Below are 22,958 nucleotides of genomic sequence, written 5' to 3' on the forward strand. Positions count from 1 at the left end.
ATCAAAGAGAGTCATTGATCAGTTGCCTCCTGCACATCCTCTACTGGGGTTCAAGCCCGAAACCCCAGGCATGTGCGTTCACCTAGTTCATAGGTCGAAGGTCAGCCACTGAGCTATGCCAGCTGGGTGGTAGGTACCATTATAATTCCTATTTTTGTATATGAGGAAATCGAGGCGCAAAGGACAAATAACTTGTGCAAGATTGTACAGCTGGCAAGTAGTAGAGCTGGGACTATTAATATCATAACTTCATAAGTTAGTTTTCATAATATGCAGACCTAAAAAAAGTCTGAAAGTTTGATTTAAAAATGACTACCACCTTATTCAGAAATTGTATAAATGAGTATCACTGATAGGTTTATTTTCAAACTTACTAAGCTTTATTCACCTTGGATAAGAAAACATGAATATGCTTTAATTTATTAAATATTTCTGTGCTGATTCAGTGATGGAGGAGCTGATAAAAAATGGTCTGGAGGTCTTTTCAAGCTAAAAACCTTGTTGTTGACCCCTTACCCCCATTCTATATGCATCTTTCCTCACATGTAGATTTTACTAGTGTGGTGAATCAAATGCCTTGGTGATAGTGTGCTGTATCCCTCAGGTGTATTTAGCTGAGGAAGATGGAAAGCCACTGAAATGTATTGTTCTATGTTATTTTTTAAAATAATCATTTGTTGACTGTCCATTTACATATTACTTAGTGACATTATATTTAAAGCATTGTTTATGAAGTTGTAATTTTAATCTTTTAATCCATACATATACAATGGAGCCTTGTAAGAACTGGCGATGAAGAAGACTTTATAAAACATTGAATTCATGATTATTACAGTTCTGGTTTTCTGTGTAACAACCACTCCCTAAAATAGTGACTTAAAATAACAATTTATTACTATTTCCCATGATTCTGTGGTTAACTGGGCTTAAGTGGTAGGTTCTCACTCTTAGGGTCTCTTGTGTGCTTGCATTCAGGTAGCACCTGGCACCTAAGTAATCTGAAAGCTCCACTGGTGGACTGTTCAACGTGGCTTTTTCTCTTGCACATACCTAGTGCTTTTGAGCTCCCTGGTTTTTCTCTCTTCACACTGTATCTCTCCATGTGGCTTGGCCTTGTTGTTGCATGATGGTACAAGGTGCTCACATTTCTAAGACAGTGGCTGGCTTTCAGGACATTCGAGGACTATACTGAAATTGGTATAGTAGAACTTCCACTGTATTCTATTGGTTAAAACAGTTTAGGGCCTGATCATATTCAAGGAGGTGGAGAAATAGATTCCACATCTTTTTTTTTTTATATATAATTTTTTTTAGTTTTCACCTGAGGATATGTTTTTATCAATTCTAGAGACAGAGGAAGGAAGAGAGAGAAAGAAATGATGTAAGAGAGAAACATCAATACATTGCCTCCTCTACATGCCCAGACTGGGGATCAAACCACAACGTAGGCAGGTTCCCTGACAGAGAATTGAACCCACAACCTTTTGGTGTACAGGATGACACTCCAATCAACCGAGCCACCTGGCCAGGGGGGATTCCACATCTTAATGGGAGAGTGCCAAGGTTATATTTCATAAGAGCTTGTGGAATGTGAGGTATTGTTTTAGCTATAGTTCTTGTTGCAGATCATACATATTTCTTACCTATTTCTATAACACATGCTTTATATGTAATAACAGGGAGAAAATAATACAGATATGTGCCTGTTACAAAGATGCCTGAACTTCACTTACCAGCTAAGTGACTTGCTTACATTCAAGGTCATAGATCTTTGGGAGTCTAAAAAGAGTGATGAAAAATTCCTGATTAGTCTTCTTTTATCCAATCCTTCCTTCTCTGAGAAGACTGGGCAAAGGATCTGGAATGGATATCTTTTGGAGTCTATCGATAATGGACAAAAAATTTTTAATTGGCCTGCTTCCCTAATCCTTCCCTCTTAGAAGAGGCTGGGCGTATGGTGGAGAGTTAGTATCTAGGTATAGAATTCAAATAAAACCCATAGGGTCTAAGTCAAGCAAATTAAAGGGAAAAATTCATAGAAGCACAGAAAACCATGCAGGACAGTAAGAACTAAAATTCAAGGGTAGGCTGGAAAGTCTAATAATTTTTGAGTTACAAGATTAACAGACCAATAACATTATATTAAATTTTAGAATATTAAGATAGAACTTATTTTGCTTAAGATCAGAATTGGGTCACAATGTTGGATTGGGGTTGAGATAGAAGGTGAGAGATTGGTAGCCCCAGCTAGAAGTAGAGACAAGAGAGGATGCCAGGGAAAAAATGATGTCTTTCAAATACTGATTTTTCTGCCTTACAACATTCATTTATAGCCAAGATGACTGATTTGTTCTGATCAAAGAAAGATTCAAAACAACTACCATTCATTTTAAGTAACTAAAACATAGTTTCATCGGATGTTTTTATAGATGGTATCATATAATTTTGATAGGTAAAACAGTAGAATGTAAAAGTATAAATACATTTTGTTTGTTTTACTTATACATTCTTTAGTTTCAAGTAAACTGAATTTTCTAACTAAGTTTTACATGTGAATAACATACACATTAGTGAATATCCTTGATTATGTTATTTTTACTCCTATTGTTTATAATAGTACAGTCTATATTATATTTAAAAATTGAATGTAAGTGTAGTTGATTTAGTTTTGATGATTTTGTCATCTTGCTAAATGATATGATAAATCATTATAGTCTGGTTGATTTTTATATGATTGTTTGAGAGACTAATCAGGAGAAATACAAGGGAAATTTAGTTTTTTAGTTTAAACTCAAGCCAAAGCATCAAATTTCTACAGAGGATATGCTTCCTAAGCTTGCCTGAATAAGACTGGAATTGTTCTAGCCAAAGAGAGGTGTTGAATAATGTAGTATTTCTTAACCTCAGCTAATCTATTTTTAGGTATAACATAGTGAGTGAGCATCAAATTATGCCTTCTGAGAAAAATGGCAATAGCAATAAGGGGCTATATGCTCTTACAGAGTAGCAGTTGCATTTGGATAGAACTTTTTTTTCAATCATGTGAACCATTAGTTAATATTTAATTTAAGTAATTAGAATATTTTTAGTAAATGCTCTGATTTCAAAACCTAAGAGCAGAGACCCAAATCCAACCTTCTCCCTACTAAACATTTTGTATAAGAAACAACACAAAGTAATTAAATATAATGTGATTCATGAAATAATTATAGAATGTTTCTTACTTTATGAAAAAAACAATAAAATAACTTATTTAGGTATTGAGTCTATTTAGGTATTGAGTCTATTTATGCCAAAGAAATAAATCCAAGTATGGTTAACTCAATTATAAAAAATGATCCTCAAATATCAAGAGAATATGTGTATATTTACATATATGTTATATATAAAATATATTACATATAATAGTAGAATTAATAAACTTTAACAAAATTTATGGTTAAAATAATAATATGTAGACCTTATTGTGACTTTGAAAAAGTACTTGAAAACATATTGATTTTGCTTATTCATAATATTTTTATTAATGAATATATAATTATACATGAACACTATTACTATTTTTCATTTTGTAGGTTTCTTTAAATATACTGTTTATTAGAGCAGTTTACATTTTCTAGTTTTTAGAAAAATGTTCTCTATTTTACAAAATTTTAACTAAAAAGATTACATTTGGGTCACCAGAGAAATTCTTAAAAGTTTCTCAGGTTTTACAGCTTTTCTTTTATCTTCATTACTTAGAATTTGCATCCTGCCTATTTCTGAAAAGATTTGAAGTGGCTTATGAGATTAGGCATAATGCAAAATAAGGCAATTAAGGATAGAATGAAAATATATCATCTAAATATAGCAGAGGGAATGAGGGAAACAGACATCCCGATAGGTAATTGTTAGAATTGGGGCACCTATCTTGGCTGTAACTTTCTGTGACAGGACAAAAAGGGAACATCTCATGGAAGTAGAGAATTTAAATTTCTGACTAAAGAAAACATTTAGCTATTAGGATTTTTTTAATTGATCCTAAACTCAGGTTCTATTTTGATAACTTGCTTAAAAGACATTGTATAAGAAACAGAACACAGAATGTTTCATTTAAGACAAACACACTCATTCTGTTCAAATACAATCATAAAATCCCATACCTCCATTTAATGTTTATTTGAAGAGTAATGCATATGCCTAGAAAAAAATTTTAATCTTTTGAAAATGTCATAAAATTAAAATCTAAAGTATCTTTAGTATCTTTACTTTCTCTTACCTCCTCTCTTTCTCAGAAGTAGCAACTTTCAACATTCTGCTTTAAGCTCTTGCAGTGGTTGTCTCTGTAACTTTAAATAATATAGTTACACTTTACTTCTTGATTGTCAAATTAAGCAGTAGTGATAGACTTCCCACTATTGATAAAAAATGGAGCTCATTTACTCTGCCAACATTTTTTCTCCTCACTCTTTCTCCATTTTTATTAGTCATTTTATTTTATAATTCTCTTATTGAGTACAATTAAAACTTAAAATCACACTTAAATTTGTATTTCTTAAGCCATAGACTTGTGGTAGCGTCTCTTGACTCCTCCCAAGCAAGAAATTAGTGCTCTTACACTTCCCTCCTCCTCTTTTCCCAGTTTTGCCAGCTCTAGCCTACTTTTCCATAATTGTTATAGGTCCAAAGCCTATGTCCTTGATGCTTCAAAATATTAGAGTTTGAAGTAAGGAAAGGCTTATTGATAGAGAAGGTGCAGACCAAGAAGATGGGAGCCCTAGTGGTGTCTCAAATCCATTTTAAGAAAGTACCAAGTTCAGGCTTCTTTTTTGTCAAGGAAAGGGAAAATGGGGAGGGCTGGTTTTGTAAAACTCAAGCCACAAGCAGAATTCCTTTAACTATTAGCATGTCTCTATGCAACACTAAGCAGGAGCTATCGACCTGAAGGCCATGGGAACGATGAAGTCTTCAATAACTATGTGGGGTGCTTCAGGGCTCAGTTCTCCCCTTGTCATCTGGTTCCCCAAGTGTATCTCACATGTTCTTATGGCTTTAAATAACAAGTATGCAATACCATTCCATTGTTTAAAATCTTCCAGTAGTTTCACATTACATTTAGAATAAAGCTAAACTCTTCTCTGACTCACATTATCTGGCTCTTGCTTTCCTTTTTGTCTGATACCTCTCTTCTGCTCATCTGGTATGTTCTAGGCACAGCAGCCTCTCCCTGTTACTTAAGCATGTCCATCTGATTCCTGCTCTAGGAATCTAGGCAACAAGGTAATCTAAGTCCTGCCACTTCTGCTTAGCATGTGCTCCTTTTTTCATACCCTGGTAATTCAGGCCTCAGTTTTGGTGCCAAAGCTTTTGGTGACTCTTTTTTCAGAGATCATTTTTAAATACCTCATATAAGATGGCTTCCAAGAACCTTACACTCACAGGGTAATTCTCTATGCGGCACCTATTGTAATTCTAATATTTTTTCTATTCATTTTTAAATGTCTGTATGTTTTATGACTGAATAAAAGCTCTGTGAGAGATCCAAATTGTCCTCTATTGTGTCTGTAGTCCTTAGAACAGGTTTTGAAATGATAGTGGATATTCCATAAATAATTAGTTTCCCCAACAGTGTTTAGTACATTTGTATATTTCTTCTCTCTTGTGCCTTGTTATTATAATAAGGTTAAAGGCACTAGGAAGGGAAATAGATCTGTTTGCTCAGATGCCATCTTGAACCACAGGAGCCATTAAACGATGTTTGAAGTTTTAAAAAGTGACAAAAAATAAATAGTAATTTTAGAAAAAAATTCTTCTTTAAAAGATTGTTTTTCATCATCACATAATATTTTTCTGTGAGCCATGATTCTGTTTTTTGTTCTCTAAATAACATAGAAGGTAACTGTAGAGGTCACTTAAAATTTTTTTTCATAGTCAAATGTTCAGGAAAGATAGTTTTGAAAAGATAAGTAAAAAATGGTTATTTATCTGGATAATAATGAGAAAATTTTGCTCTCAGATTCTCCAAAGTGATTTTTATAAAAGTTGTCTTTGTTGCCTGGCCGGGCGTGGCTCAGCCGTTGAGCGTCAACCAAGGATCCAGAGATCGGGGTTCTATTCCGGGTCAGGGCACATGCCTGGTTGCAGGCTTGATCAATGACTCTCTCATCATTGATGTTTCTCTCTCTCTCTCCCCTTCTACTTTCCTCTCTCTGAAATCAATAAAGATATATTAAAAAAAAAAAAAGTTGTCTTTGTTAATTAAATCTAAGTTTATTTTCTTAGAATTCTTTTGGAGAATTTTTCAATAATGAATGAAAATCAGTGAGAAGACAATTTTTCCCCCCAAATTTCCAAATGAGATATTAAATTCTACCAATTTGCATGGTATTTGGTGTTTTTCCTTGAAATCATTTCGAAAGCTCTTATACTTTAAGAGTTTCATTAAGTCAAGTGAAGATAATTTTTTTTAGCATTAATTTGCTGTATGCATAACTGACTTTGATGATGAATACTTGAAGTAAATTATATTGAGAAATGATGCGGGTAGCCACTTCTTAAAGTTCAATAAGTATATGTATTCAGTTTCTTCTGGGTGTTCCAAATATTGGGTAAATCTGTCCTTCAGTTCTTTAATTCAATGAAAGGAATTTTCCTTTAACAACCATGGAAATTTAGTATAAAAATAGAATAGAATTTCATTGTTGGCATTAACATCTTTATTTACAAACAAAAAAATATAGTACTTATATTGATTTCCATATAATTAACTGAAAGCAAAATTGATGTCTTCTTGAGGCAGGATAGTGAGAAGCTAGGACAATTCTTTTGCAAGTGGAATGAGGAAACAGATAGATAGTTGAATAGCTGAGCAATTTTACAGCCAGATAATAAATAGCAAGGTCTCACATTTTCTTATCAAGGACACTTAAAAGCAAATGGTTTACACATTCCAAACTGTGCCAGGGGCAGACCTCTCAGGTCCAATCCCTCTTCTGTGAAGTTCTTTGAAGGTGAAGCGGATGAGAATGACCCTGACATGCTCATTTTGATGAATCAGCATATTAAAGAACACATCAGAAAAGCTGATGAATATTCTATTGAGATCCTCGCTTGAGACCTCCCCTAAAATTCCTGCCTTTAGAAAACAGATAAAAAGCTTAAGACAAAGGACCCAGTGTGCTGCTCTCTCTTGAGCATGTCTGCACCTCCCCACCTTCTTTCCTCACCCTTGTATTTTTGCTTTCTTTCTCCTGAAGTTCCCCACCAGACTTGCAGCCAGGGGAACAGAAGGCAGTGGCTGCTCCTCCTGGGCTAACCTCCTGAACCTGCCTTTGAGGGCCCTCTTTTTTCCTCCATAACTTGTTTTCTGAGTCCATGCAACCCAGCTGGCTTCCTTCTCTCTTTCTCTCTTACTTTCTTTCTAAAGGTTTAAGGCAGCCTCACCTAGGATCATACCTGTTGCTATGATCTTTCTTCTTCTATCTTAAGCCTTTGTTTGTTTCACTGTACTCAGCTTTAATAATTGTACTCTCAAAATCACCTGGGCTTGTGTTGTGAAATCTTTCCTGTAGGAAGTCAAGAATCCACACATTCCAACCATGCTGGGGCAGATCTGCCTCAGTCAGCCCCAGTCCCTTTCCAGTAACATTCTTGTAGATTTCTGAGAAGGGTTTTGAAAGTCCATATTTTTCTGTGAGGTTTATTTCAATAACAGATTTTTAATTTGTTTTCCTCATATATATATATATGGTCTAAAATTTTGGTTTTACATATAATAGGGCTGGAGTTTTATAGTACACTATTTATTCTATACCATTCTTCCTTTCTTTTAATTCAGGTCATTTTCTTCAGTTTTGACCCATTTCTTCAAGTAACTTAGTTTAGTGGAGATTTCCCAAGTCTTGAGAACATATTTCTTCCATATATGAATTGTTTCTTGTATCTCGTTTTCTTGCATACTTTCCTTTTCTTGTGTACTGTGTACACTGTTGTTGTTCCACCCCATTTTTGTCTCTACTTCTGTTCCTATTAATGTTTTGCTTCCTAATAGGTGTCATAGGCAAGAAAATATTTATTTTCCCATGTAGTGCCATTTTATTTATTTAAACAGGAAAGTACTGCCATCCTAGCAGAGAGGAAAGAGGAAAACAATGCCCCCCAAAACTCCAATAATTGTATTCTATGGTGATCCTTTTTCTATCTTAAATATCTTTTTAAATCCAGCAAATTTATTTTATTCTAAAAGCTATTAGTTGCCTAGTTCTTGGCCTCAAGACTTTTGCTTTTGAAGTTTTTGTTGTTACTGTTTGTTTTTTCTCTATATATGTTGCAGGTGAATAGATATGATATTCCAAAGCTTCTGGGAAGAAGCTTTAAAAAGTGACACACATTTTTTTTGTCACTTCTTTTGCTCTTACCCTCTGCAGTAAGAGTGACATGTCTAAGAGAGGGTACAGGAATGAGAACACCCATTTAGCAGAGCCACAGTTGATTACAACTTACATGCGATCTGGGTAAAAAATAAATATTGTTGGAAACCACTGAGATTTGAGGGTTGTTGTTTGCTATTTAAGAAAAGATGACTAATAAAGGGCTCATATTTAGACCTCAACCATTAAAGGTATCTGGGCAAGGAAGACATACTTGTTATTGATGACAGATGCCCAATTATTATATAAGTTTCTCAACTAGTCTCTGAATATCTGAGAAAGAAGAGAAAAGCTAAAAAGGGATCCTCCCAAAATAATTCATCACATTCATTAAATCTTTCTGATGTAAATTGTAAGATTTTACCCATTATTAATTTTCATTATGTATGGTGATTTAATAATCTTCACTGTAAGGGATAATTATGCATTTTATTTTCTTGATGAGGCAAATCCTTTCAATTTCACTTTTAAATTATTTTTAATTCATTTGTTTTTTATTGAGAACAATTTCACTTTTGATTTTATAGTCTGCAACTGAAACTAACCAACAGTATAATAAATTTTGATCCTAGTTTATAAAAGAGTGAAAATGCATAACAAAATTAGAATGTCAATGCAATAGCAAGATAAGATTTTCTCATGTTTTTTAAAAGGTAATTTTGGCAATGTTTACAAATTTTTATAATCTTATGGCTGTTATATAGATTCTTATACTGTATGAGAAAAATATAATTTTTGTGTTTCTATGAAACAAAATTTTTAATAAGGATTTTGTTTTAATTTTTATTTTTTTAAAACATATTTTTATTGATTTCAGAGAGAAGGGAGAGGGACAGAGAGAAATAGAAACATCAATGATAAGAGAGAGTCATTGATCGGTTGCCTCCTGCATGCCCCTCCTGCAGACTGAGCCCGCAACCCCAAGCATATGCCTTGACCAAGAATCGAACCTCTATCTCCTGCATCTTAGGTCAATGTTCAACAGCTGAGCGACACCAGCAAGGCTTGTTTTAATTTTTATAATTTAGTTTTAAACTATAACAATAATAATTTCAGAGTTGTTGTTTGTTTCTCCCAATGTTTTATAGGTACTTATTATATTAAATAAAGGAAAAATGTGTATTGGCAAAGTAAAAGTTGAGATAACATGGGCCCATGATGCAGTGTGCTGATAATGTTTTATTGAGTTGTACACTGAAAACCCTGTATGAGTTTGTGAACCAATGTCACCTCAATAAATTCAGTAATAAATACTAAGCATGCATCTACCATATGATCCAGCAAAGTTGCATTCCCTGGCATTTATATCAAATAAATAAAAACTTATGGTCACACAAGAACTTGTACATGAATGTTCATTGGTTTATTCGTAATAACTCCAAGCTGGAGAAAACCTAAATGTCCTTATACTGGTGAATGGCTAAACAAACTATGGTATATCCACGATATGGAATTACTACTCAACAATAAAAAAAACCCCACAACTATTGATACACTCTACAACCTGGATGAATCTCCAGAAAATTCTGCTGAGAAAAAAAAGTTATGTAAGCAAAAGTTTATATACTGTATGATTCCATTTACATAACATTGTTGAAATGACAGCATTTATGAAAATGAAGAACATATTAGTGACTGCCAGGGGTTAAGGAATAGTGGGAGAGTAGAAATGGGTGTGGCTATGTACAAGCCGTATAAAAGATCCTTGTGATGAAAATGTTCTGTCTCTTGACTATAGCAATGTCAGTAACCTGGCTGTGATATTGTACTATATTTGTAAAATGTTGCCATTGAGGGAAACTGTGTCAAAGGTACACCAGATCTCTCTGTATTATGTCTTGCAATTGCATAAGAATCTACAATTATCTCAAAATAAAGAGTTTAATTTTAGTTTAAAAACAAAAGGAGCCCAGTCAACATGGTTCAGTAGTTGATCGTCGACCTATGAACCAGGAGGAGAAGATCATGGTTTGATTTCCCGGTCAGGGCACATGCTCAGGTTGTGGGCTCCATCCCCAGTAGGGGGCGTGCAGAAGGCAGCCGATCAATGACTCTCATCATTGATGTTTCTATCTCTCCCTCTCCCTTCTTTTCTCTGAAATCAATAAAAAAAATCTTTTTTAAAAAAAGAAAAGGAAAGAAAAAGAATAATTAAAGTATTTTTCTTCTTTTGTTTATCTAAATATTAATGTCATTGACCTTACCTGAGAAATTGTGACCCAAGTTTAATCCGTGAATAAAATATATTTTATTTTCTTTCTAAAATTTATATTAATATAAAGTTGTAGTTAAGATGCATTTATGATGGTTTGTTGCCAGTAACAAGGAATTTGATAATTGATTTTTAATAAAAATAAGAACAAATTTTAAATTAACAGTAACTTTTTTTGCCAATATCTCTAAAGGATAGTTTAGCTCACCATAAAACATGTCAAAGGCACAGCAAACTTTAACAAATGTTATTGTGAACATCTATACACTCATGACCAAAATTCTTTCATCAGTACTTTATTAATACTTGCTTTATCATATACCTATCTATCTACCTATTGCTGTAAACATCCACTAATTTATTTTATTTATTGGGTACATTTCAAAGTAAATTGCAGGTATCAATATACTTTTCCCTAAATTCTTTAGCATGAATATAATGAAATATAACTTACTATTTGCTTATAGTATTTCTTTGATGCAAAATTTATGTAAAATATAATGCACAAGTTTTAATTGCACATTAGATAAGTTGTGACAAATGAATATACCTATGTAACCCCAAACCCTAATAAGGTATAGAACATTACCTTTACCTGAAAAAGTTCTCTCATGCCCTTTCCAGTCAATCTTCACCTTTACTGACTAGAGAGTAATATTTGCTCTTTTTTGCACCATTGAATAATGTTTTGCCTGGTCTGAGACTGTATTATAAATGAAATCAGAGAGTGTGTACTCTTTTGTGTAATGCTTCATTCACACAGCATTATGTTTTGATATTCACCCATATTATCAGGGTATTAGAAAATTGTTTCTTTTTTGACTAACATTTCACTGTATGAAAATATAGGAATTTTTAAATTCTTTCTCATATTGATGGATATATGGACTTTTTCTATTTTTGTATATCATAAATAATAAAGTTATAAGCATTTTTGTTTCTTTTCTTTTGTAAACATAAAGATTTTTAAAATATTTTTGGCTCATAAGGTAGTTATATGCTCACATTTATAAGAAATTGCCAGACTTTTCCCCGAAGTGCTTAAATCATTATATGTTCCCACCAACAATGCATGAAAACTGGTTACTCCACATCCTCACCAACATTTGGTGTTGTCAGGCTTTTTTGATTTTAGCCATTCTGCTGTATGTATAGTAATATCTTATTATAGTTTAAATTTGCATTTACTTAATTATTATGATGTTGAACATCTTTCCATGTGCTCATATCTGTTTGCATATCTTTTGTTAAGTATCTGTTTAAATCATTGCTGCTATTTAATTTATTCTAGAACTATTTCAGTCCCCATTTTATTGCTTGACTTAAAATACATTTGTTTTATCCCTGAATTTTAAAATAAATGTAGGCTTACCAGTTTCAAGATTATGAGTAGAGGGAAGGACCTTATCTTATCTGTGGAACTTCTCATGATTTTATGTTTTTTGAAGAAGCTGCAGGTCTCATTGTTGCCAGAACTGTTGTACTATCCCTTTAAACACGGTGGTATTTTAAAAACAAATGTTCCACAACTTCACTTTTGGAGATGTTTTTAGACATTTGAAAAGACTTATCTTAAATAGAAAAAAATTATGTGTTCCTTAAGGAAAAAATCCTCTATCATCAGTAAATGAGCAACTGCTGAATCTAAAAAGGAGGTACTTATACCAATAAGTTTTCTTGTACCAATAATTTTTCTCATATCAATGTATGTTGATAACCACAAGGCTTTTTAATACAATGCCAATAGAAGACTATTTGACCTACTTCAAAATATAACATGCACTTTTTTCTCCTCTCCCTCCTTTCTTTTCTAATAATAGTACTATAGCACCAGCAGTAATAAAAATAATAATAGAAACTATGAGTTATTAATTGCTCAGTTTGTGTCAGATAATGTGTTACATGCTTAAAAATATTATTTGATTGCATTACATAAGATAGACATTAATCACCCTTGATTTTATAAATGAGAAGCCTGAAACAAGGGCAAGTTGTTATTTGTCTGAAAGTATGGAGTTGGTATGTGATGGAATTAGAACCTAAACTTCACCTTTTCTGCCTCCTATTAACTGTGATGTGCTGCTTTGGAGATCACAGACACTTGAACTTGGGAATATGAAATGATTAGTTGTGCTATTACTCTTGTATAAGTCACTTTAATGGGTATCAAGAGTGTTTTATAGGATGTTCTATAGGAATGTTCTTGTTTGGTTTGTCTTTGTGCATCAGAATCTTTATTCATTTGTCAACTGCAGTCCACTTGGTCCAGGCATGTGGTTATAATGATATTTGGAAGAATTATTTAGTTCAAAGTTATAAATATAGCAAATAGATTACCTGAGAGTAAGTACACTATACAGCCTATGGACTATACAATAGTACAGAGCACCTACTATGTGCTTGGTGTTTAATTAGATAAAGCTGAATAAGTTATGAATCCTTTCCCAAAAAATTATAGTATAATGAGGGTTACTACGATGTACAGAGAGAATTTCTTTATAACAGATAAGTATCATGACAGATACATGCAATAGACTATATATATCTTATATGCTTAGTGTTTCAGAGTGTATTTTAATCCCCACTGGCGAAGACATGAGTGAAATATGTGGTTAGGATATCCTGAGGAAAATGTTCACTGATTTTGATTTTACATCTTATGATCCTTTTGCCTAACCTCATTAGGCACTGGAATGGCTAATGCTAATTTGAGAGACTTCTCTTTTTCACCACTTTGCAAAATCAGGATTTTTAAAATACTGAATCTTAAATATTAATATGTCCCTTGAGATAAAGAGCATAAAATACTGATTCTATTTCTCCAGCCAGCTTTTCACAGCTGGTTGTTCTGTTTGCTTTAGGCTGCTGAAAATTCTTGTCCTGATATGAGCAAGACTAAGGCAGAGAATGATCCTGGGGAGTAAGAAGCATAGAGATTATGAACTACTTGGATTTGTTATTGGATTTTGTTGGAATAAAGGGCAATGAAACATCCCCTTGTATCTGAAAAAGGGAAGCTAATAATCTTTATGATGCCTGTGGTTTACTTTGGGTGCTTGGAAATTTACTATCATAAAGTAATTTAAAGGGATGGAAAATAGTGAGATTGAATGGTTATTTTTGGAGCATTGGGTAACTTGCAGTATGAAAAGGACAAACAGGTTTCAAAATACCTGGCTCAGGGAGAAAGAGAAAAGACAAGTGTGTAGCTATTTTGCAGAATTCCCTTCTGAAGACAGTGCACTGAGATTGCTGGAAAGAAATAGCAGAAATTGATTTTCAAGAAGTACATTTTACATCATGATTTTGCACAAACATATGAATGGGGTGTGTGTCAATAGCAATACAATTTCCAGAAACAATACTAACCCTTACAATATTCCATTCACTGTGATATTTCCTATCCTATTCTATTCAAAAGTGTGCAGAAACAATAGGGAGATATTGTGATTTATAAGATATTTGGATTTCATCCACAATTCTTCCATCATAGCACCCTGAAGTGTTGGAATTTCCTAAGTGTTGACAGTAAAAAGGTTTCTTTTGTTATGTTAATGAGGTGACTTTTGGAGAGCACCTGAGGAGAGGAGCTCCATGCTGGAGAATCAAACTTGTGTTTAGAGGTTTGGAACTTTCAGTCTCACCCCTTGAACTCTGGGGAAGAGGGAAGGGCTGGAGGTTGGATCAATCCCCAATGACCAGTGATTTAATCAATAATTTCTATGTAATGAAAACTCCATAAAAACCCAAGAAGATGTGGTTCAGAGAGCTTCTGGGTTGGTGAATATGTGGTGATGCAGGAAAACTCCTGCACTAAGAGAGGACATGAGCTCCACCCCCCTTCTCACATTTCTTGCCCTATGCATCTCTTCCATCTGGATGTTCCTCAGTTACATTATATACCCTTTACAATAAACCAGAGATCCAGTAACATGTCCCTCCGAGTTCTGAGAATTTCTCTGAGTCCTGGGAGCTGTTCTAGCAAATTAATTGAACCCAAGGATGGGGTTGTGAGAACCCCTGATTTATAGCCAGTTGGTCAGAAGTACAGTTGACAAACTTGAACAATTTGAATACTAACCATTATAATGTTCCATTCACTGTGACAGTTTTGTATTCTATTCTATTCTATTCTATTCTATTCTATTCTATTCTATTCTATTCTATTCTATTCTATTCTATTCTATTCTATTCTATTCTATTCTATTCTATTCTATTCTATTCTATTCTATTCTATTCATTTCTATTCTATTCTATTCTATTCTATTCTATTCTATTCTATTCTATTCTATTCTATTCTATTCATTTCTATTCTATTCTATTCTATTCTATTCTATTCTATTCTATTCTATTCTATTCTATTCTATTCTATTCTATTCTATTCTATTCTATTCTATATTCTATTCTATTCATTTTCTATTCTATTCTATTCTATTCATTTCTATTCTATTCTATATTTTCTATTCTATTCTAATTATTTTCTATTCTATTCTATTTTCTATTCTATTCATTCTATTCTATTTTCTATTCTATTCTATTATTCTATTCTATTCTATTCTATTCTATTCTATTCTATTCTATTCTATTCTATTCTATTCTATTCTATTCTATTCTATTCTATTCTATTAATTATTTTCTATTCTATTCTATTCTATTCTATTCTATTCTATTCTATTCTATTCTATTCTATTCATTTCTATTCTATTCTATATTTTCTATTCTATTCTAATTATTTTCTATTCTATTTTCTATTCTATTCATTCTATTCTATTTTCTATTCTATTCTATTATTCTATTCTATTCTATTCTATTCTATTCTATTCTATTCTATTCTATTCTATTCTATTCTATTCTATTCTTCTATATTCTATTCATTCTATTCTATTCTAATTTTCTAAATTAATATTCTATTCTATTCTATTCTATTCTATTCTATTCTATTCTATTCTATTCTATTCTATTCTATTCTATTCTATTCTATTCTATTCTATTCTGTTATTATTTTCTATTCATTTTCTATATTTTCTATTCTATTCTTTTTCTTCCTGCCTTTTTGAAACCAAATGAACCAGGATTAGGCTGCCTGCTGCAACGAAAGGCAAATTCATGAAACAAGTGCTGGTAAAAAGGAAAGTGGTTTATTTGAGTGCTGGCATCTTGAGAAGATGGGGGACTTTTCCAGTGTCAAAAACACATCTTAGGATTTCAGTGCAGATGGAAGTTTTTATAAGGAAGGAGAGGGAAAGCAGAAAGACGAGATCAAGGGGAGGGCCTGTGGACATGCAGGCAGTGTCCTTGCTTGTCCCAATATGTATTTTCATGGCCAGTGTCCTTGAGTTGGCCATCTGTTTTATTTTTTTTTATCAGTGAATTCCTGTGTCTGGGCAGTCAGCATTAGCCCGGGCCTTGTAGGTCAGACTGTTCCTTAGGTTCACACAGGAATTGAAATAGCTGGATAGTGAAGTATACAAACAAATAAACAATGACAACAAAACACATTTAACATGTAAGCTCTAGTTTTGAGAGAAAAACCAGGTTAGAGTGGCAAGCTGGATTTAACATTTACTAAGATTAATATGGGCAGCTTTATATAAATGTAGCATATTCATTCCCCATTTGTACTCTTATTTATACCACATAACTCTGCCTACTACTATCCACAGCTATTTGGAATATGGGCAGATACCTGACCCCAAACAAATTAATCTGTAGGCCAAGTTGTGCTACTCAGATGCCTGCATTGTTCAGATTCTTCTAGGATTCTGATATATTTGTATTTCTTTACAAGTTCATTTTTGGAGTCAATTTGAGTTTTCTCTTCTTGTATCCAAACATGACTTAATAGATATGCAGATGTTTCCATTGCTGCCATCAAAGGTCAATTCATCCACAGATATAAATGCTGTCTTGTAGCTTATATTATTACTCATTGACTTGTCAGTGTACTTGGACTATGCCAATACTTTTTATAACATTGGCTAACAGGTTTTATTTCCAGTTAAATCAGTAAATTTTTATTTTTCTAGGTGCTTCATCACTTCTTCAGAGTGACAAGCTAATAAGATGATATTTTCTCAAAGTCAGATTCTATTTTTGCTGCCTAAGTAGTCAGTAATTTGTATTGAGGGACTGGCGGGTGAAAACCTTTCTTTATTCAGATTATCTTGTGTTTTCTTCTTTCATTTCTTTTGGTTTTATTAGATAAATCTTGTATTTTCAACTTAAGCATTTTGCCTTGGAGCCTTTGCAGTCCTGACATGTCAGGTTGTGACAGGATAGTAAGAAACTAGGAAAATTCCTGGGGCAAGTGGAATAAGGAAACTGAGATAAGAAAATTTTAAAAGGCCAAAGAGTTTGGGAAGCTTGCAGCCCACTTGTGAATCACAGGACCTTATCTTTCCCAGTAAAGGATACTTGAGAACAAATTATTAATACCTCTCCTCCCTAACCAGAGAACATAGAAAAAGGGGGAGAGGGAGAAAAAGGGGAGTTTTATCTCACCCACTGAACAAAGAAGTCAGCAGTCTTCAGGACTGACAAGATAAAATTGCCAGATAGTTTCATAAATTCTGGAAAAAGCCATAACAAAATTAAAATTAAAAGTGGACCTTGAAATCTAGTCTGCTATCCAAGATATCCAGCAGGGATGCTTTGAAACCTATAGGAAGAAGGGTATAAACCCTTTGAACCCCCACCAGGCATGTGTCCTCAGAGTAGCTGGGTGTCCACTTGTGCTATATGCCAAGTATATTTTTAATAAACTTGATTGCCTTGCTTACTTAATACATTTGTTTTCTTTGCTACAACATTGCTGTCTGTCACTCATCTGAAATCTTTCTTAGGAACTTGACAAGGGCTGAGGAGTGTACAGCTCTCCATCTTCAACTCAGGGAGCTGTCCACTAACAAGGTGGTTTAGCCATGGAAAGAAGTCTTAGCCTGCCCTTTTCTCTTCATAGAGCACAAATTTAGGGCTACTCCACAATCCTAAAGTTTCTTAATAATTGGAAAAGTGAGTTATTTTGAGAATAGAATAATAAGCACCTCAAGTAACATAAACATTTCAAAAGTCATCTACATTCAACTTAAGATTAATTTTTCAGTTTCTAAGGCCATAGAAATGTACCATTTCACTTTGAAGCCAAATATTTAGACATATTACAAAAGAATCCTATTATGAATCTCCCACTCAATTAGCTGTTTTGAAAGGGCAGAGGAGAATAGAAATTTAGTTTTCTTTGTGAGAAGAACAGATAAGAGTTTTATTGGCTAAGGGCCTTTAAAAGAGAATTTGGGATCATTTTTATCAGTGAGTTTTACAGTGAATTCATTTAATGTATTTAAATTCCTCAAATGCAGTTTCAATTCTATTCTTATTTAAAAATAAACAACAGCAGAGGCGGGCGTGGCTCAACGGTTGAGTGTCGACCTAGGATACAGGAGATCAGGGTTCGATTCCCGGTCGGGGCACATGCCCGAGTTGTGGGCTCGATCAATGACTCTCTCATCATTGATGTTTCTTTCTCTCTCTCTCCCTCTTCTTTCCGCTCTCTGAAATCAATAAAAGATATATTTAAAAAACAACAACAACAAAAACACATTAAAACAAACAAACAGTTGAGCAAGTATACCAATTAGTTAGTTTGGAAGATGTCTTTAGACATCTATATTTCTATAGAAGTATTAGAACTAGTGATTTTATCCCCCCTAGGGAAAGGTGATATAACTGGTTGAACATTTTGTTGCAGAATTATATTAATGTACTATTTTTGATATTTTGTATTCAAAGATTTTTTTCTCTTTCCCCCAACCCTCTGCATTCTGTAAGATTAAGAATGGAGCAAATTTGCCAATAAATCCCAATAAAATTTTCATTGTAAGGGTGAGAGAGGATTATAAATGACCTCATGCTTCATCTTTGAGAAATTTTAAGCTCAAAAGGAGAATTTTGTTTTCAGGTAATCTAGAGCTATCATCTCAAAGTTTTCTGACGATTTTTTTTTTTCTAACTCATGGGAGAGTAAACGTATCTAGGAGAATTTGGGCTACGCATTCTGTGTAATAAGAATATGGGTAATTTTTCACTTTCTGCTTTTTAAATTTTCTGCATCACGTTATTTTAAAATAATTCTTCCCTTTAAAAAGCCTAATCTTTCAGATTTTCTTCCTATTATGTGGGAAATTTCTCCCTTATCCCATATCCCCCCCCTTTTTCTAAATTTGACATTTTATTTGAAAATAAAAAAGGGATACAGAAAGCCACAAAAAATAAGCAAAAAGCTAAATCATGTATTATAAACTAAACAACCTTTTAACCACCATCCAAAGGATAAAATAGAACTTTGATAAAAAAAAAAAAAAATAGAATTGCCACCCCGGAATTTTCCCTTCCCACCATGTGCTCCACCTCAATCTCAACCCTTTGCTTCAAAACATAATTAACCATTATTTTGACATTTAAAATAATTATTTCCTTGAGATTCTTTACAGTTTCCTCACCCAACTATAAATCCCTAACTTAACATTACCCATTTAAAAATTTTTCAAGTCTTTTAAGTCTCTTCTGATTGGTATTTTCCCCTCCATTCTTTGTAACATCATTATTTTTGAAGTAAATTTCTTATAGGCAGCACATCATTGGGTCATTTTTAAAAATAAACTCTGCCAATATCTGTCTTTTAGTTGGTGTGTTTAGAGAATTTACATCTAATTTAATATTGATATGTTAAGGCTTAAGTCTGTCATTTTTGTTTGTTTGTTTTCTGTTGGTTTTTTTTTTTTCTCTTTGTTTTTGGTTTTCTATTATCTTTTCTCTGTCTTCCTGTAGGTTAAACAGCAAGAGTCAGAGAGATTATATGGTATCTAACAAATTGGAGATGAGTTCACTTGCTTCCTAGAATTGAAGAAAGTAGAAAATGGGCAACGGATTTCTACTGGGCCTGGAATAGTGCCTTAAGTCTGTTTCCTTATTCTGGAGAACAGAATAGCTCTTGGCCCTTTTCTGAGTCTTTTGTCTTGTAATTGTCTTTCTACCTAAGGGCACTATGACTTAAAAATGCAGTGCATTTAAAGTTGATGGTTCTGCCAAGCGTCCATTAACGTGCTCCTGTTGAATCTTAAATTCTCTGTCTTCAGTGTGGTCTCCTGGATTGCTTTTTCCTGATATAATATTATCTACATTTTGTCCTATTGCACACAGTATTGACTCATAGGCCCTTGGTACACTGTCAATTGTCCTCTTGTTACTGGGAAACCCTGGTGGGTCTCAGGGCTGCCTGTCACTGTATCCAATTCAATGGAGGCAGGGTTGAATCATATAAGGCATTTATTGAGAAGCCGGCCAACCAAGAAGACAGTGAGCATACAGGCACCCAAAACCTGTTTTATGGAGTGGCCTGAGGGATCCAGTTATATGGGGCAAACTGAGGCTGGGAATGGAATGCAGCTAAGTGTAGTCCTGGGAATCATTCTTTTGATCTTGGTTGCCTGGGAATGTCTCAATAAGGTGATATCTTAACCCATTGTTCACAGCTGCACCACCTCCTTAATTGCTTCCGTCTAGGATCAAGGGGAGTGTAGGGTGTAAAGGCCTAGGAGAAAGAAGCCTAAGGGAAAAAAAAAACTTAAATCCCTGCTTACATAAGTATATGTGTTCTACAATTTTATAAGTAATATATTTCAGATTAATTCAGGTGCTCAATTTTTGGAAATTGTAAGTGCCCCTATCACTCTGAGGGACAAAAAATATAGACAGTGGAATGTTTATTTTTAAAATTTTTTCTTGAGAGTGCTCCTGTTGCTCAACTTCTGTTCTGCGTTGAAATTGAGAATATATTTATGTCCATAGTTTTTGGCTTGAGGTGCCTTATTGTTTTAACCATGGCACAGGTCAAGGGGCAAGAGTGGTAACAAGTCTCTGATTCTTGTAAACCCTGGAGGAGTGTCCAGTTGCAGCAGCAATAATCATGAGTCCAGTTCCTCTAACTTCATTATGATTCATTCTATGTGACTCTCAGAAATATATTTATAGATATTCATTCCTCGCTAAGTTTTAGGAAAGCCCGATTTTAAAAATAAGCTGTTTAATTGCCTGTTTCCAAAGTTAAGTTCATTTGTTTCTTTCACTTTAAGACTTTCAAATAGATTTTCCTTTCTTGTTTGAAACATCTTTCAGTTAAGATAAATGAGCCAAAAGAACTGTGCTAGCTGATGTGCCTTCTCTTCTTGCTGGTTTGATAAAAGCCCTTTCTTTGTTTTTGGAATAGAATGTTCAAGATCTAGTCTGGCAGGAAGTCAGTCTCTGCAATGTGTTCTCTGCAGGAAGCATTGATCTTCATTCTTTTTCTCTTTTCAGTTTTTGCTTTTTGATAGTGGTCTAGAGACCATAATTCCTGGTTGTGGCTGACAAAGCTCCCTATGTAAATATTCTTTCTCCACCTAGCTCTGCATCATCACTGATCTGCAGCTGAGAAGCTATCTTTGGAAAATATCTTTGTAGCTCCCCTCCCCTTATTCACAGTTCAGGTTATTTGTTTGACTCTAACTCTCTGTGCTGGTAGGGAAGTTTTTAAACTTAGGAATGGGAAGTACTGAGAACAAAATTGATATAACATATTGACTACTAGTCACTAGTCCATACTTTCCATTGTTACAATTCATCATATCAGCTTATTGTACAAGCACTAATTGTATGAACTAAAAATACTAAAATAAAGTTTCAAGGTAGAATAATTAATGTAATTCTGCTAGACATATTTTAAAGTTTGGCTACAATACCAGCTATTAGCTTGAGGACAAAATGAGGATTGTGAAGTTTCAAATGACCTACTAGGGGATATCGTTACTCCACAGGGATATTTTTATTATTATAAGCAACATATTAAGTAAACAGGTGGATTATGAGTTGATGATTTGAAATGCACTCAACATAGATTGATTATAAAAAAACCATATCATCCACCAACTTCACAAATTCAATAAAACTGCCAGTAAATAAGATTTTCCATATAGTGAAAAAAGATCAAGATGTCATAACTTAAAAATGTATAACTACACAAACTTCTCAGCAATACTAAATACTCTTTTGACATAGCAAGCATTTATATAAAGTCAGTTTTTTCATATTACTTGCACGTTAGCTTTATATTTGAAAACCAAAGTCAATGCTCTGAAATATATTTTAGTGTTTATAGAGGAAGCATTTTTTCTTTTGATTTATAACATAGATCCCTTATATTTGTGGTTAAATACTCTTTTTCAGTTTGTAGGCCTTGACAGAAATGTATCATGACAATTTATTTCTCATGAATTAAGACATTTAGAGATTTAAATAGCTATAATATTTTATATCTTTCATTCTTGCTTGTGCTCAGAAATAAACATTGGATGTAAATATTTGCTGCAAAGATAATTCTATGGTATTGCTCATGTTGTATGGTGTCAAATATTCTTCATTTACTCCTCCAAATCTACTTTTTTCCATTGTATACCTTGCTCTGTCCCTTGCCTTCTCATTTTCCTTGATTTGACTAATGAAGGGTATTGTCAGGAGCAGAAGAGATAAAGGGCAGGGTTATTTCTCCTCTCCTTTCTGGGTTGCAGATTGTTGGTGGCTGCTTTCCTTTGTTTAAGGCCACAGCTCCTGCCAGGTGGTCTTCTCCTATAGCTACAGCTTTTCTCTGAATTATGGTAACTTCACTTTCCTTTGCCTTTTCAGACCTAGAGATGGTTATGATCTCCTCCCCTTCTTTTGCTAAACAAGGTGCTTCTCCATGCCTTGATAGTTTTTTTTAACTCTTGCTAAATTTTGTAAATAATTTTTATATTATTTTCCTAGGTCTGCCATAACAGATTAACATAGACTTGGTAGCTTAAACTAACAGAATTTCTCTCAGTTGTGAAAGCCAGAGTTCCAAAATGAAGGTGTCAGCAGTGCTGGTTTCTTATGGAGGATAGGAGGAAGGCTCTGTTCCATGACTGTCTCTGGTGGCTTTCTGAAATACTTGGTGTTCTTTGGCTTGTGGACACATCACTCCAATCTCTACCTTGATCTTCACATGGCCTTCTTCTCTGTGTCTCTCTGTCTTTTTCTTTTCTATCTTTTATAAGGTACCTCTCATTGAATCTATAGCCAAGCTTAACCTAAGAAATTTCATATTGAGATCTTTGTCTTGATTATATCTGAAAAGACCCTTTTTCTGAATAGGTCACATTCTGAGGTTCCAGGTAGAAATGTTTTGGGGAGGCCACTATTTAACCCACTACCATCTCTTCATTAAACTCTCCTTACTTAATCCTTTTGGATCCTGACTAATAGAGTTATTGGTTGTAATACATCAA

Source organism: Miniopterus natalensis, chromosome 1 (genome assembly GCF_054644295.1).
Source record: "Miniopterus natalensis isolate mMinNat1 chromosome 1, mMinNat1.hap1, whole genome shotgun sequence".
Classification (NCBI taxonomy): Eukaryota; Metazoa; Chordata; class Mammalia; order Chiroptera; family Miniopteridae; genus Miniopterus; species Miniopterus natalensis.